The 16995-nt window shown below is 37.9% G+C and overlaps 1 long non-coding RNA gene across 1 annotated transcript; it reads right to left on the bottom strand.

Annotated features, from left to right (window-relative positions):
- Positions 1-9075: 9075 nt before the first annotated feature.
- On the bottom strand, positions 9076-13271 carry LOC137137965 (uncharacterized). Its single transcript, XR_010915874.1, has 3 exons — positions 12525-13271; positions 12047-12289; positions 9076-11946 (listed from the first exon to the last, which is right to left on the bottom strand). It is a non-coding gene; the product is annotated as an uncharacterized lncRNA (long non-coding RNA).
- Between the last annotated feature and the right edge of the window lie 3724 nt (positions 13272-16995).

Genomic DNA, 16995 nt, shown 5'->3' with positions numbered 1-16995 from the left:
TTTGGTTTTGTTTGTTTGTTTTTTGGACACATTTTTAAAAAAAGCCCTGATCTTATGACGTGGTTGGAAAAACGTATTTAAAGGTTTTACATAAGTATATTAATTGTTACTGTGTGTAGCAGGTGTTGACTGGACATTTTCCCACGATGTATTTGCTTTTGCAGAAGACAATAAAGCAACCACAGAAATCGTCTTCTGGTCTGTCCTGCACATCAGCAGCACAGTGAGGGAAACATGTACAACAAATATTTTATAAGCCTTATATTCAGAGCTCTACACATTATCAGATACATCTCAATACACCAGGAAACATTCTTCTTTTAACAACAAATATTCATATTTTTAGAAACATGAACATAACTTCACAGTTTAAAGCATGAAAACCCCTTCAGAAATAGTCCACTTGTACCACCTAGTGGTCAGAGTGAAGACGTACATGTAGTTGGGTGACGGGACATGAACAACAGAAATGATAACAAAATAGAAAGAAACCTGCAGAAGACCTGCACATCTGACCCCTACATGCACAAAAAAGGAAAGTTTCCCCACAGTTACATTAGTCACACAGGACATGGCTCAATTACACACAAATACTAAGTTGAATTTTAAAAGTATGAATAACATTCACAACACAAATGGAAAATAATAATGATAAACAAAGTGCATTTGTAACCCTTTTACACCTGGACTACAATGTAATGTCACTAAAAGCACTACAATGACACAAAGAAGTAAAAGAAATGAAAGATGGAGGTTTTTTATCATGATCATGACAGTAAAAGAGCTCACAGGAGATTTGCCCTATATGTGTTCAATTAATGTGTAAACTTGGCAAAGTTGAATCAAAGCTCCATTTGAAAATGAAAATGTATTTTGATACATGTAGAAACAGTTAAAATGAAAGTTTAACTTTCATCCAATTTGAAAAATTTGGGAAAAACTAGTTGCAGCACTTAACTACAATAATCTCTTTGAATCATTTCACTAACGATCTGCTGATGGACTGCTGACCATTCTGGTCCTGCTTGATTTGAGTGCAGCTTTCAACACCATTTCACATAACAGTTTGTTGGAGCGCGTAAAACTATTGGCATTAGTCGTGTTCCTCTCACCTGGTTTACTTCGTACCTCTCTGATCGCACGACTAAAAACGTTATTCACAGCCAGATCCTGTCAATAGTGATTTTCCACTGGGCTCCGTCGTCGGCCCTCTTTTGTTTTTAATCTCTTTGCCATATTTTCAGGGAATTAGTATTTATTTCCACTGCTATGCAGATGATACGCAACTTTATATGTCCACCAAGCCCAATGCTACTGCTCAGAAATCCCTCAGCTGTAAAGAACCTGCAGGAAGGCGGAGTTAAAGTGGAGAAAATCCAAATTGGAAACACGCCGGGTAAATTCCAGAGAAAAAATAAATAGGGTCACATGGTGGACGTGAACATTTGGAGTGTACAAGTGTAAAATAAGCATTATCTAATGTAGAAAAAGAGTATAAGAGCTCTAGGTTTTGGATTGTTAGACATGCATCCTTCGACTACATGGGTACACTGTGTCAGTCTGCTTCAGATAGCCAGAAGTTCACAGAGACCAACAGGGGATATCAACCTGTCTGACCTGATGAGGCTGCCAAAGGCAGTTAGACCTTTGAGCCTGACTGATGATGTTATTCCATTGCAAAGAAAGCAACCAGATAACTGCATCATGCATCAATTATCATTTTCTTACTCTTCAATCAGCCTTATTTGCCAAACATCACTGAGGTCGTGAGTAGACTGATAGTTGAGACAGGACAAGAAATGATACATCTGATGTTGTATTCATTTTATTACCTCAAATACTTTGATGGTTTGATTTTTTGCTTTTGCATTTTCTAAATAAAATACAACATCTGTAGTTAAACTAAAGGTTTCTTTCCTTTCATTCTGAGCTTTATAGGGGTTTCATTAAAGTGTCTGTAGCCTCATCTTGTTGATCAAAACAAATAGATTGTGTGACTAAGCCTGGTAAAAGTACACTTGGAGCTTAAAAATATTCCAGCAACCATGACAACTGTTACTATAAGAAAGAATCTACTGTTAACCAGTGTGTCTCATGATTGTAGTTTCACAGCTATGCAGGTGCTGGTGAAGACGTGAGGAGGAAGGTAGTGAACAGCTGGATGAAATTCGTTACGTCGGTCTAAGTAGAAACCTGTGGTTTGCTTTGGGAACAAACTGTTTACTACCAAATACCAAAATCCCACTGTGAACATTCTATATTATACTATTGCTACTATTACTACCACAATGTCTCCAGGCCAAAGTTTCCTTCTGTAGTTAGTAACATGCTGATTCATATGGATTTTTAACTGTTTACTATGTAAAGCAGCAGAGAAACTACAGTCACCACGTCTGTGAGTTTAAAGCGACATATTCAGATTTATTCTTTTCTTAAACCAACATTTTACACCCGTGACGATTGAAATAAACTTGAAAATAACCAAAGCAGCAAATACACATATGCAAGCAGAAGAAGAAGTGATGATGCTGCATTTTTCACATAAGTGCAAGTGTAAGTGCAAAACCCACTAACAGTGTTCTCACTACAGAATTACTGCTGTTTCTGCCTGGAAAGTTACAGTGTGAATCCAAAAGTTGTAACATTATGATGCATCAGCAATTGTAATAATGCAATACTGTCCTCGACTATATCTAATAAAATCACATTAATGCTTTAATCTAATGTTTATGCTTTAGCAATAGGTGCACGGAGAAGTTATGAGATTACAAGACAAACCATGAGCTGATGTGTCTCTGAGCAGCAGAAACTCACAGAGGAACATCATCATTTACCCCAAGAAGACAGGACGTTTTATTCAAACATGTAGTAGAAGCAAAGGAATAACAGTTCTACAAGATCATGACAAAAGATGGAAGGATGCTGATTTTCCTGACTATGTGTGTTAACACAAACTATTTAGAGTGGAAGTATTGATCTTCATTTTTATTGTTGTTGTCAGAGCAGCTGTTTTGATGAAGCAACAATTGTTGGAGCAGCACTTGTTGTTGTTGGAGCAGAAACAGTTGTTGTAGTTGGGGTGGTAGTTTGTTGCTGTTGATGTTGGGAGAGCAATTTGTTTCTGTCCTGGGAGCAGTAGTTGTTTTATTGTTGTTGTTGTTGGAGCAACAATTGTTGTTGTTGGAACAGCAGTTGTTGTTGTTGCAGCAGCAGTTGTTGTTCTTGGAGCAGCAGCAGTTGTTGTTGTTGGAGCAGAAACAGTTGTTGTTGTTCTTGGGATGGTAGTTTGTTGTTGTTGTTGTTGGGGGAGCAGTTTGTTGTTGTGGTGGAAGCAGTAGATGTTGGAGTAGTTGTTGTCCAAGGAGTAGTAGGGGTAGTTGTTGTCAAAGGAGTAGTAGTAGTTGGGGTAGTTGTTGTCAAAGGAGTAGTAGTAGTTGGGGTAGTTGTTGTCAAAGGAGTAGTAGTAGTTGGAGTAGTTGTTGTCAAAGGAGTAGTAGTAGTTGGAGTAGTTGTTGTCAAAGGAGTAGTAGTAGTTGGGGTAGTTGTTGTTCTTGGTTTTAGTGCAGCTGTTGTTGTTCTGGCAGCTGTTGTTGTTCTGGCAGCTGTTGTTGTTCTGGCAGCTGCTGTTGTTCTGGCAGCTGTTGTTGTTCTGGCAGCTGCTGTTGTTGTTGGTGCTGCTGTTGTTGTTGGTGCTGCTGTTGTTGTTTGGGGAACAAAGTGGTTAATGATTCTGATTATGTCAAAAATTTGAATTGAACTCAAATGTCTGAGGTGTTTGATTATTTAAAATTCTTCCTGCTTTTAAAGAAGATTTGAGACATCAGGTAAAATGGTTATAGACCACAGATACAATCTAATAAGTCTTGTATTGTACTTTAACAAGTAATAATTTGCTGTAGTAAAATAAATATTCTGTTATTTTTCTAAAGAACTATTCAGTTTAAACTTCCTAAGGGTTTTAAATCAGTCTGTGTAAGACCTGTAGAACGTGTATAGTCAGAATAAGTCGAGTTACCTGCACAGAGCAGCATCCAGGTGAGAGTCAAAGAAACAAGCAGCTTCATTGTGATGATCTTGGATGTTGATGCTGTAAGTTCACCTGCTCTGTGCTGCAGCACTTTATATACTGTACAGGTGCTGGATAAATTCAGGAGCGACACATGACACCTCCAGGAATCGACGTGTTGCTGTCACTCACCTTTGTCACCAAAAATGTTTAATGACAACACCCACCACACCCACTTTTTAACATAGCAGACTTAAAATGTCACAGTAAAAATACTTATTACTTCCTCCTTGGATAAGTTAAAACAGTGTCCTTCTGAAAATGTGTCATTTGATTCACACTAACAACATTTCATCCACAAGTCCCAGCAGGTTAAATATAGTGGAAAACAGTAAGGTTTTATTTTAATGCTGATGGAGTTATTGTATTGTCTTTGCATCCACGTCTCCTGCAGAAGCTGCATTTCCTTCCTGCTGTATCTATTCTAGTTTACAAAAAGGTGGAAATGTTCACATTTATTGAATAATAAATTCCTTGCTGTGGAATTAACCTTCAAACTCTGACTTTGGTTACTAGTAAATGAGTTACAAGGTCATTTGAAGCCTCTGTTGCAATGTGCCTTTGGGTTCCCATCTGGAATGTTGTTGGTTCTTTCTTATAAATACTTATAATTATTCATTTTGCTTGTAGCCTATAATTGTAAATGCACTTGTTCTCTTCTGCAAACACCTTGATACCACTTGAAGTGATTTTACACATTTGTGAGCACCTCTGTTGCACCATCACCCGTATTCATAGTTGACTTTTTATGTGCCTGTTGCTTTTAATGTGGAATGATGTGAAACTGGAATCTCATCATTACATCCAATGATTGTTTTGAGCACATACATTATAAAAGCTGTGTAGAAGGGTTATTGTGATTCAATGAAATGAAACTGAACTCACCACCTTTAGTTTTCATTTTCAGTAAATGAAACCAAAGAAGAAAATGACTTAAAAACCAATATGTCGTCATTGTTCTGTGAATAAGTTCATGCAAAGTTCTGCAGATACAGACAAAGAGTGAGATCTCTTTTACTTCAGACGTGTGGTCAGTGTAACGTGGAACCCAGTATAGTTGCCAGGGCAACATGTCACTTTCAAAACAAGTCAAGGATATTTAGCTGATGCTTTTTCAAACAGTGGACAAAGACAAGTGGAATAAGAAATGACACCTGACTAGATCACAAACAACACAGAGCTGCTGCTATTCAGGAATTCTTTTTCAGTGCTGTGGCACCAGTTCTTAACTGGAGTTTATTTGAAACTTGTTCTTCAGTTTTGGTTTATTTCAAATCCCTTCCTACCATTGTTCTTTGTGAACACGCAGTAGTTCTGTTTAGCTGTACTGATGTTACAAGATGATCAAGAAAGCGGAACCAGTCTGGGTATTTCATGCTTTGGTCCATCAGGACAACTGTCACTGTCAAACAAAGGAAACTCTGAGTATAATCACGAATCAGTAATTCATTGTTTTGTTCAACCTGTTGTAAGATTCCCAGAAGAACAGTTTGTTAATGTCGAAATGAAAGCAAAGCTTTACAGAGCTTGTCTTCAATACTTCAATAACTAATATTTACGACTTACTGCAACCATAATTACAATGAGTTCCAGGGTCAATAATTAAGTTCTCCTGATGAAAATACTTTCTGTACTTTTCGACAGTTAATTGTTGAAGGTATGAAGCCGACAAAATGTTTTGCTTTATGCTACAATGAGCATGTTTTTCACGTCCTTAAAACTGCGCTTACTGTGAAGAGGTGCAGTCAAAGAACCTCTTTTAATTCTATATGTTCTGTGTGGAAAGTAATGATCTGAGTGTAGCACGTCTTAGTACTGGACAGACAACCGTCATACAAACAAAAACAATGTGCCAATATTATTAATATTTAAAATCAACCATAAAAGAAAGCAAAGCGTATGAGCAATACTACACACCCCTATGGTTCAGCAGCAATACGTGTGGGATTAGAAACACTTTAGAAACTTGGCAACAATGACATCAAGTGACCACATTAGAAACCAGCAGGAGATATGGAAATAAGGTCAAAAACATCTAACACACTGTTCACAATTGAACTTGACATCTACTATAAGTAATATGCCTACAATGGAGAAGTATCTCATACAACCCCACTACCACCAACCTGAGTCTGATCAGGGGCCTTTTGAGTGCAAAGGAAGGGTTTTGAAGGACAGCATTTCAAAATGAAAACAGATGCTAAAATAACATTCAGGGACTCTGATTGGCACCGTACTGCTTCTTTTACCAAAATGTTAAACAATTAAGCATTTTGAAAGCAATAAGGTAGAAACAACTCTTACTTCTGAGTTCAACGTGGATTTATTATCAACAATTTTGAAGCTGAGGACACCATCAAACCAACACATTTAACAACCACCATGAATAAAACACTGGAAAATGTCAATATATTGAGCGGAAGTAGGCTTAGATGAAAGTCAGAACAATGCACCACCACTTGTTTATTCAATAAGATAAGACAGTTATAGCACTTTTAAGATATGAGAAAATGTTTGATTACTTAATTATTAAAAAAATCTAATCACTTCTTCATTATCACCATAGTGTGGTTTAGCTGATCTTTATTTAAAATATTAAAACTAATAAATTTTAACAACTAAAAGCAGCAGTTGTTGGAGCAGCAGCAGCAGCAGTTGTTGCACCATTAATTTGTTGACAAACCAGCAGTTGTAGTTGAGGAAGGGCTTGTGTTGCAGCCAAAGGTCGTTGTTGTTGTTGGTGGTGGTGGTGTTTGGGGAACTGGCTTTTGCAGTGTTACTACTTCCTCCTTGGATAAGTTAAAACAGTGTCCTTCTGAAAATGTGTCATTTGATTCACCCTAACAACATTTCATCCACAAGTCCCAGCAGGTTAAATATAGTGGAAGACACCATTTTCTCAGCGGAGCAGTAAGGTTTTATTTTAATGCTGATGGAGTTATTGTATTGTCTTTGCATCCACGTCTCCTGCAGAAGCTGCATTTCCTTCCTGCTGTATCTATTCTAGTTTACAAAAAGGTGGAAATGTTCATATTTACTGAATAATAAATTCCTTGCTGTGGAATTAACCTAAAAACTCTGACTTTGGTTACTAGTAAATGAGTTACAAGGTCATTTGAAGCCTCTGTTGCAATGTGCCTTTGGGTTCCCATCTGGAATGTTGTAAAACCAGAACCTCATCCTTCCAACCTGTTCAGGAATGGTTTTAAGTGTCATGCTCATGCTGAAACTCCATAAAGGTGATGAGTAAACACATTAAGTCCTCGGCTTTAACTTGTCTGTCAAAGATGAAATACATTGTGAAAAATGGCAGCAACAAGGTCCCTGGGTTCAAACTGACAGACTGAGATTTTTTTAAGTTTCAATTTATCCCAGGAACTGTGACTCACAGAGTAAGAACTGTCACAATGAATGGTTAACGTTAGAACTCGCAGTGCGGCTGTAGTAATTCTAAGTAATTATGTTCAGCTGTGCTGATGGTCCATCTGTGTGTTTCCACTGAATAAAAGTCACTATACTGATTGTAGCAGAAATGAGGAGACAAGGCAGCACAACTCGTCTGGCTCTAAAAAGCCGACTTACATTACACCAAATCATGTGTCATCACTCACGTGTTAAGTTCACTTTCTGTTCACAGGGGATGATGTCACCATTCAATCACACATACCAACCCGTATCTAATATTGTGGTCTGGGCCTCTACTGCCTAGATAACTCTGAATTTTGTGTTACAAGTTCACTTGAAGCCTAATGACATGTTAAAGTATTTTACTCGTCACTTTCACAATGTGCCTACGGTTTCATTTTTCCATTGGAAAAAAAAAAGATCTAAATGAAAGAATCGTTCAAAGAAAACTACTAAAAAAAAGGCAAACACTAATTGGTGTCCTCATTTTGTGTGTAGCTTCACCTGCAGACACATGTCCCAGCAGCCTCTGAGACTACACACTACATGTGGTGGATTAGTGCTGCAGCACCAAAAACTGCAGAAGTGAGATCAGTGTTTCAGCTTGTCAGGACTGAAAATGCAAAAGTAAACCAGAGTATCAGATTGTCGTTACCGTTTTCAGTGTTCAAACACCATCATATTGTTGATGCCTGTGTTTAACTCATCAATGTCCTCGACATTTATCAAGAGGTTTTTAGCCAGTCCACGAAACAAGACTAACGTAAGGATCTTTTAAAAAATGTTATTACATTCAAAACTCATTTAGAGCTGTTTCACCGTCAGTGTCACGCTCACACCGAAACTCCCCAAAGGTGAAAAGTTAATACATTAACCCCTGAAATTTGTCAGACTGACAGATTGAGATTCTTTCTATAGTTCAACCCGTCTCAGGACTTGCAGAGTAAGAAGTGTCAAAATGAATCCTCCATGAGAGAACACATTTGTTGGATAAGTAAAAATAAGAGCAGATGATAGTCTGCAACTAAGTTCAACTTGTGCTTCTCATTTGTAGTTTGGCTGCCAGTTGTCATCAGTTTTAGTGGCGCTGGTGTTTTATGGGCTGGTTTCTTTTGTTCACAGATAAAAAGCATCATCATCATCATCATGTCTGAAAAACTCCAGCTACTCGTACTAGCTACTAGACCTACTGAACATACTAGTATTTCTTTAGTACTCAAGTTCTTTAGTGCTGCGTACTACACACCATGAAGCCACAGTGAGGCAGGACACATGTGATACACATGTACTGAGAGACGCTGGTCCTCACAAAGTGCTCCTCTGGTCTTAAGTATACAACTTATGTAGGTGTGGCAGCTTTCACCCTGTACTCCAACTTGCCATAATGAAAAAGAAGTAATTTTTTTCACTTCATGCTTACAGTTGTTTTTGTACAATTATAAAATCCCATTTAAAACATGGTTTCAGTCATAGATTCCCTCTGTGGTGAATAACATGCAGATTTTTGGTTTAGTCTGTAAAGCATGACAATCACACTGTCTTGATAAGAGCAAAAGCAGCAAACACAAATGTGCAAAAAAGACAAACCAGAGAATTGATGACATTGTTGCATTTTTTATGTGATTTTCTAATGTGAAGTATTAACTACAACACAAAGTTACAGTGTTCACTATAGAATTACTGTTGCTTGGGAAGCTACAAGTTTAAATGTTACATGTTGATGTGAAACAATATAGTTGACTATACCCAACAATATTACAGTAATGCATTCATTGAACGTTTGTTATGTTATAATAATTGGTGCAAAGAGGTGATGATGGTTTAAAGAGAAAATGAAGACGAATCACGAGCTTGTGTATGAGAAGCAGGATCTCACAGAAGAACATTATTACCTCAGGAGGACAGGTTTTATTCAAGCATGCAAAAACTGCAGTAGAAGCATAAAAGTATTATTTCTATTAGATCATGACAGATGGATGGTTGTGTGGACAGCGGTTGTTTTTCTGGCAGCAGTTGTTGGGACAGCAGTTGTTTTTTTCTTAGCAGTTGTTGGGACAGCAGTTGTTTTTCTGGCAGTAGTTGTAGGGACAGCGGTTGTTTTTCTCTCAGCAGTTGTTGGGACAGCGGTTGTTTTTCTGGCAGCAGTTGTTGGGACAGCAGTTGTTTTTCTCTCAGCAGTTGTTGGGACAGCAGTTGTTTTTCTGGCAGCAGTTGTTGGGACCCTGGTTGCTGTTGGGGCAGCTGTTGCTTTTGGAACAGTAGTTGTTTAGGAGACAAAAGTGGTTAGTGAATTTAATGTGAAAAGTCAACATTTAATTGAAATGTCTGTGGTGTTTGACTATTTGAAAACTTCCTGCTGTTAACAATTAAATGGCTGTGGACCACAGAGACCAGTTTTTTAAATATTTTAAAACAAAATTTGCTGTTCTTTTAGTAAGAGATTATCAAATGTAGTCCCGGTGAAAATTTCATAGGAGTTTTAGATTAGTCAGTGTAATATCTGTAGACCACCCAAAAACCATTGAGCAGTCTTGTTGAGATGCTAACGTAAGCTCATAAGGAGAAACATTATGTTGCTGTGCTTTGCAGGGAAAACAGCAACACATTCAGTGACCCAACGACCTGGCTGTACGGTGGCTCTCTAGCCCATGGAAAGGCCGTACATTTAGCCGCCCCTAGGAAACATCTCACATCTCAACTCCGAGATGGAAATGTATTTTCACTAAATAGCAACTTTGAAGATAAACTTAAAGATTAGTCTTTTTTTATTATTATTCTTACACCACAGAACCACTGAAGGGAAAACACATTGTTCATGGTAAAGAGCACAGAGGACAAAGGATGGAAACACACTCTGTGCTGTGACAGCAAATATGTCTGTGGCACTGCCAGATCAAGATTCCTTGTTTTGTTCAACCTGTTTCACCAGCAGTGATTCACAGAAGAACAATCAAATTTAATTCCAGAAGAGAGAATGTTTTATTCAAGTATGTAAAGTAGGTGAAGTCAAAGTCTTACAGAGCCAGTACTTGACATATTGCATAAATGTAAACCTGTACTTATCACAACCTCACTGTCTGCTTTTTGATTTTCATCGGGAATGTTGAGAAACTGGAAATGTCACCTCTGATGTAACTGTGATAAAGGTACAGCATCGGTAGTGTTGCAATCGAAGGGTAAATCCCAATGATCACATTGAATCCTGGGAGACAGAATGTGTTTTTCAGCTATGAGAAGACAAAAGTACATGTTGAGAGACGCTGTTAATGATAAAAGAAACATTACAACACTTGTATTTACTTAGTAATACTAGATTACATAAAGTACCATGAAGTACCTTGTTTTGTTTTTTTTAGTTCTTAAATCCAACCTTATGTTTTCTGAATGAAATCAATGTCTTCAAACGTCTGGAAACATCTGCAGCAAATTACACAGGAAGTTAGATTGTAATAGTAAAGTAAACGCAATTGTTATTACTAAGGTGCAAAGCTGTAAGAGTCAGAGCTGAACCCCCAACAACTTGACTCCTACATCCCAAAGAGATACCGCTAAGCTTGAGGCAGAAAAGTAAGGAGTTTCTGCCAGAGGTTTACAGTGCGATAGTATGTCAGCTGAACCCTTCTTCACTTGAGGGACAAGTGCTCAGGCACAGGCAGAGATTCACAGCTGAAGACATTTCAAAGCTGAGTTAATTTGCCTTTGTCAAAAGCAGAATTATTGAGGAAATTAAAGCTCTGCAAGAAGGAAAAGCTCACAAGAATGAAGATAGATCCATATTTGGAAGACAGAGGGTTAAGGATCACCCAGCTATCTTGTACATGGATGAATGAACTGCACACCTAGGTAGGAAGTACATTCTCACAGGATTTAGATAAGAAGAGTGTGCTCAGAAATACAAAGACGTATATCAGAGGATCGGTTCCTTTACAAGTACTGGTGTGGACTATTTTTGCCCCTTTGAGGTCAGCAGAGTGAAGACATGGTCTGCTTTACATTTATTCAGCTCACTCTCTGGATACCAGCTCATGTATTAATGCAGTATGGTGTCACCTGACCAGAAGAGGCCAAGTGCCACTTCAAAAACATAAGTAAATAAATAAATCATGTATGAGTCAAACAATCTGAATTTCAAGGACTTTAGATCTGTCTGGAACTTTTATTTTGAAAATCTGCATGTCTGTACATGTGTCGACACCGTTACAAATATTTGGAAAGATACACATAAAAATATTTTGTTATATTAACATTTTATGTTTGAAAGAGACCAAATTTATTTTATTTCTTGTGTTTCCTGTGTTCACTGCTGAATCAGAGGAACAGAACAGATTAGATGTAAAAAAGACAGACGATCACCAGATGGAGGAAGAGACTGATGACAGACACAGAGAGAGGAAGGACAACAACTGAACCAGGAGGTGGAGCAGCAGAGTTTGTAGATGATGTGGTGGTGTGAGGATCAGAGGTTGGAGGAGGATCTGTAGACAGAGGAGCAGAATCTGGTTCAGTGATCAGTTTATCATCAGGTCAGCAGGTTAGTTCATATCTTTAAACAGGAAGTGATGTCAGTGTCCTGACCTCTGACCCTCAGCTGGACCTGAGGAGATTTTCCATGGACATCAGTAGAGCATGAGTAGAGACCTTCATCAGACCGTTGGACTTTGTGGATGATGAACACGATCTTAGGGTCAGATACAAGTTTGGTTTCATTAAAGAAGAAATAAGCTTTGACAAAGTCACCAATTGTCTTTTTACATTGAAGAGTGACATCACTTCCTGTCATCACAGGATCCTCAGAGAACTTCAGGATCAAAAGATGATCTAAACAACAGAGACACAAACAGAGACAGGGTCCAGTGTTAATCCAGACTCTCAGAGAATGAAATCAGTCCTTACTGGCTCTGTGACATGTTACTGTTAGGACCAGGTGGAAAGTTACTGAGTCTCTACATCCTTGGTTTCACCTCCATCACTGCACTGATGGACAAATGTAAATGTTAAATGTTCAGGACTTTATTTTCATTTATGTTTTCACCTCCATCATCTATCATCTCACCTGCAGAAACAGTGAGTCCAGACAGCAGCAGCAGCACAGACACACCTGGAACAGGAGGACACAGGTCACTGAAGGTCAGAGGACAGAGGAGACTGTAATGTTTTGTTTGTTGCTGTTAGAATTTTACTCTCGTACAAGTTGATTATCTAGTTGATGCTTCTGCAGCCTCACTGCTTATGATACTAGATACTGTTGCTCCTCTGACAAAGAAAGCAGTGAATCAGAGGAGCCGACCTCCATGGTACAATTCACAAACACAGCTCAAAACAGGCAACACGAAAGAATCTCATTTCAACTTCAATTATTACCTCATCTAAACCAACAACCTGTCTGCTAGACCCTATTCCAACTAAGCTGCTCAAGGAAGCTTTACCCTTAATAGATACGTTCATATTAGATATCATCAATCTATCTTTAGAAACAGGCTATGTACCACAGGCCTATAAGGTAGCTGTAATTGAACCATTACTTAACCCTCCTGTTGACTTTGTTTCTGAGGAACAGCCTTGATGTGTCCCTCGGGTCAAATTGACCCGGGGGACACTTAATTATACAAAAGTGTCAGAAACCAAAAAATCCCAAAGAACATTGTTTATATCTCATCATTAACTCCATTACTAACCATTTAAATCAATATTTAGTTCAATAATGTTGTTTACTGTTTACAGATCATGGTTCAATGAGCATAGGTCACTCGTTTATTACAAAAAGATCATGTTAAAACTTTTTTTAATGTAAACTGAAAAGACCTACACATAAATTACAATAGTTTTATATGCAATTGATTTTTAAAAAAATTATTTTATATTTTGAATTTTTTTTTGTTTATGGAGTGATGTTGATAAATTAAAATGAGACACTTCTTCTGTTCAGGGTCAAATTGACCCGTTTTAAAGTTAACAATCTAAAAAAAATACTTAAAAGTATTTTTTCACTTTGAAACTTTTCCTGCTTGGTTTAATTAGTGTAATCAACATATAAAATAAAAATGGTTCAGTTCACATATTTGTAACCTTCCTACATGTTTCTATTACAAAGCTACTGTTCGGGTCAATTTGACCCGGCGACAAAATAGAAGCTAAAAACAGTCAGATAGATCAAATACTGTTTGTTTCTTTGCAACTATGAGACATAATACACCCCTGTCTCACACACACACTCACAAACACACACACACACACACACTCTCTCTCTCTCTCTCTCTCTCACACACACACTCACACACACACACACCGAACACACACACACTCACACACACATGTATTCTCTTGACCTCATCTTTGAAGTGTGAGAATGCAGGTGTTGACTTTTGACAGGAACCTTCAAACTCTACCAACATTAAGTGGCCACTCAGATGTGTATTTGGGGATGAAGACCACTGATTTTAAACATTTTTTGATGTGAATGTCTTCAAAGATGAGGTCAAGAGAATGCATGTGTGTGTGTGTGTGTGAGTATGTGTGTGTGTGTGTGTGTCTGTGTGGTGTGAGTGTTGCTTCATGAATTCCTATCATGTTTAATTAATCATCAGGTCTTATTTTAGCTGGAGAGTGAGGATATCTACCTAACACCTCAAGACACCAGGAAAGAAAACAACTAAATTCTATATTGCATTTATATTGAATTATTATAAGAACAGAAAATTGTTCCATACTGACAGAAATTTGAGCTTCTGCGATGACAAACTCTGCTTCAAATCATCTGCAGACTCCTGGTGAAGAATGTTCTAGAGGTGAAAAGAGCATCAGACAGTGTTTTACATGTGTTCAGGTATAGAACACATTTAAGTACCACAGGTGATAAAGATCATTATTTCTTCAAACCCATTTGGGTCACAGAAAAACCAATTACATTCAGTTTGAAGCTTCACGCGTCCATTATTAGAACTTATCCCGTTAAGGGTCATGGGGGAGCTGCAGCCGACACCCAGCTGCCACTGGACAGAAGTTGGAGTAAACCCTGGACAGTCCACCACACGGTCACACAAAGAGATACAACCATTTACCAGAGAACTCTGAGGAACCCACACATACATGAAGAAAAACAAATTCATTCTTTTTCCTTTTATTTTAAATTTGATCATTAAATTCTACTGCATCTTCAGCTGAGTGTGGTTTTAGCCATTTTATCTTGATTTGGCACCGTCAGAACATGTCGCTGCTTATTTTAACTACTAACAGCAGCAGCTGTTGTTGCTGGGACGTGGTTGTAGTTTATGAAGGTCTTGGAAAACAATGGCTGTTGTTGCTGCAGTAGACTTGTCCAGCAGCTGTTGTTTCTAGGGAATCATATACTAGATTTTATCTGGTTATATGCTTATAAGAAATTACAACTTTTGTGCTTTGTAAAAATAAAACATTGGCTATTCCTCAATTAAGGATTATTACTGGGTCATCAGTTCTGGTGACAGTTAAAGGAGCCAGAGAAACAATCAGCTTCATCATGATGAACAGGTGAGAAATGCTGAGTAGTTTTCTGAGATGTTGATGCTGTGGTTCTGTTCACCTGCTCTGTATTGCTGCAGCTTATATACTGTTCAGGTGATGCATAAATTATGCATGAAGTCTCCAGGACTGGGCGTGTTCCTGTTTTTGTAGCACGAAAATGTGGAAAACGCTTTCTTTCAAAAACGCAAGACGTCAACACACAAAGCCTTTTGTTTGTTGCTATGACTCATTTTTCCAGCTGTTGGTTCTTTCTTATAAATACTTATAATTATTCATTTTGCTTGTAGCCTATAATTGTAAATGCACTTGTTCTCTTCTGCAAACACCTTGATACCACTTGAAGTGATTTTACACATTTGTGAGCACCTCTGTTGCACCATCACCCGTATTCATAGTTGACTTTTTATGTGCCTGTTGCTTTTAATGTGGAATGATGTGAAACTGGAATCTCATCATTACATCCAATGATTGTTTTGAGCACATACATTATAAAAGCTGTGTAGCAGGGTTATTGTGATTCAATGAAATGAAACTGAACTCACCACCTTTAGTTTTCATTTTCAGTAAATGAAACCAAAGAAGAAAATGACTTAAAAACCAACATGTCGTCATTGTTCTGTGAATAAGTTCATGCAAAGTTCTGCAGATACAGACAAAGAGTGAGATCTCTTTTACTTCAGACGTGTGGTCAGTGTAACGTGGAACCCAGTATAGTTGCCAGGGCAACATGTCCCTTTCAAAACAAGTCAAGGATATTTAGCTGATGCTTTGACAAGTGGAATAAGAAATGACACCTGACTAGATCACAAACAACACAGAGCTGCTGCTATTCAGGAATTCTTTTTCAGTGCTGTGGCACCAGTTCTCAACTGGAGTTTATTTGAAACTTGTTCTTCAGTTTTGGTTTACTTCAAATCCCCTCCTACCATTGTTCTTTGTGAACACGCAATAGTTCTGTTTAGCTGTACTGATGTTACAAGATGATCAAGAAAGCGGAACCAGTCTGGGTATTTCATGCTTTGGTCTATCAGGACAACTGTCACTGTCAAACAAAGGAAACTCTGAGTATAATCACGAATCAGTAATTCATTGTTTTGTTCAGCCTGTTGTAAGATTCCCAGAATAACAGTTTGTTAATGTCGAAATGAAAGCAAAGCTTTACAGAGCTTGTCTTCAATACTTCAATAACTAATATTTACGACTTACTGCAACCATAATTACAATGAGTTCCAGGGTCAATAATTAAGTTCTCCTGATGAAAATACTTTCTGTACTTTTCGACAGTTAATTGTTGAAGGTATGAAGCCGACAAAATGTTTTGCTTTATGCTACAATGAGCATGTTTTTCACGTCCTTAAAACTGCGCTTACTGTGAAGAGGTGCAGTCAAAGAACCTCTTTTAATTCTATATGTTCTGTGTGGAAAGTAATGATCTGAGTGTAGCACGTCTTAGTACTGGACAGACAACCGTCATACAAACAAAAACAATGTGCCAATATTATTAATATTTAAAATCAACCATAAAAGAAAGCAAAGCGTATGAGCAATACTACACACCCCTATGGTTCAGCAGCAATACGTGTGGGATTAGAAACACTTTAGAAACTTGGCAACAATGACATCAAGTGACCACATTAGAAACCAGCAGGAGATATGGAAATAAGCTCAAAAACATCTAACACACTGTTCACAATTGAACTTGACATCTACTATAAGTAATATGCCTACAATGGAGAAGTATCTCATACAACCCCACTACCACCAACCTGAGTCTGATCAGGGGCCTTTTGAGTGCAAAGGAAGGGTTTTGAAGGACAGCATTTCAAAATGAAAACAGATGCTAAAATAACATTCAGGGACTCTGATTGGCACCGTACTGCTTCTTTTACCAAAATGTTAAACAATTAAGCATTTTGAAAGCAATAAGGTAGAAACAACTCTTACTTCTGAGTTCAACGTGGATTTATTATCAACAATTCTGGAGCTGAGGACACCATCAAACCAACACATTTAACAACCACCAT

Source organism: Channa argus, chromosome 12 (assembly GCF_033026475.1).
Source record: "Channa argus isolate prfri chromosome 12, Channa argus male v1.0, whole genome shotgun sequence".
NCBI classification, from domain to species: Eukaryota; Metazoa; Chordata; class Actinopteri; order Anabantiformes; family Channidae; genus Channa; species Channa argus.
The sequence above is the reverse complement of the archived record's forward strand: the minus strand, read 5'-3'. Positions and strand labels throughout refer to the sequence as shown.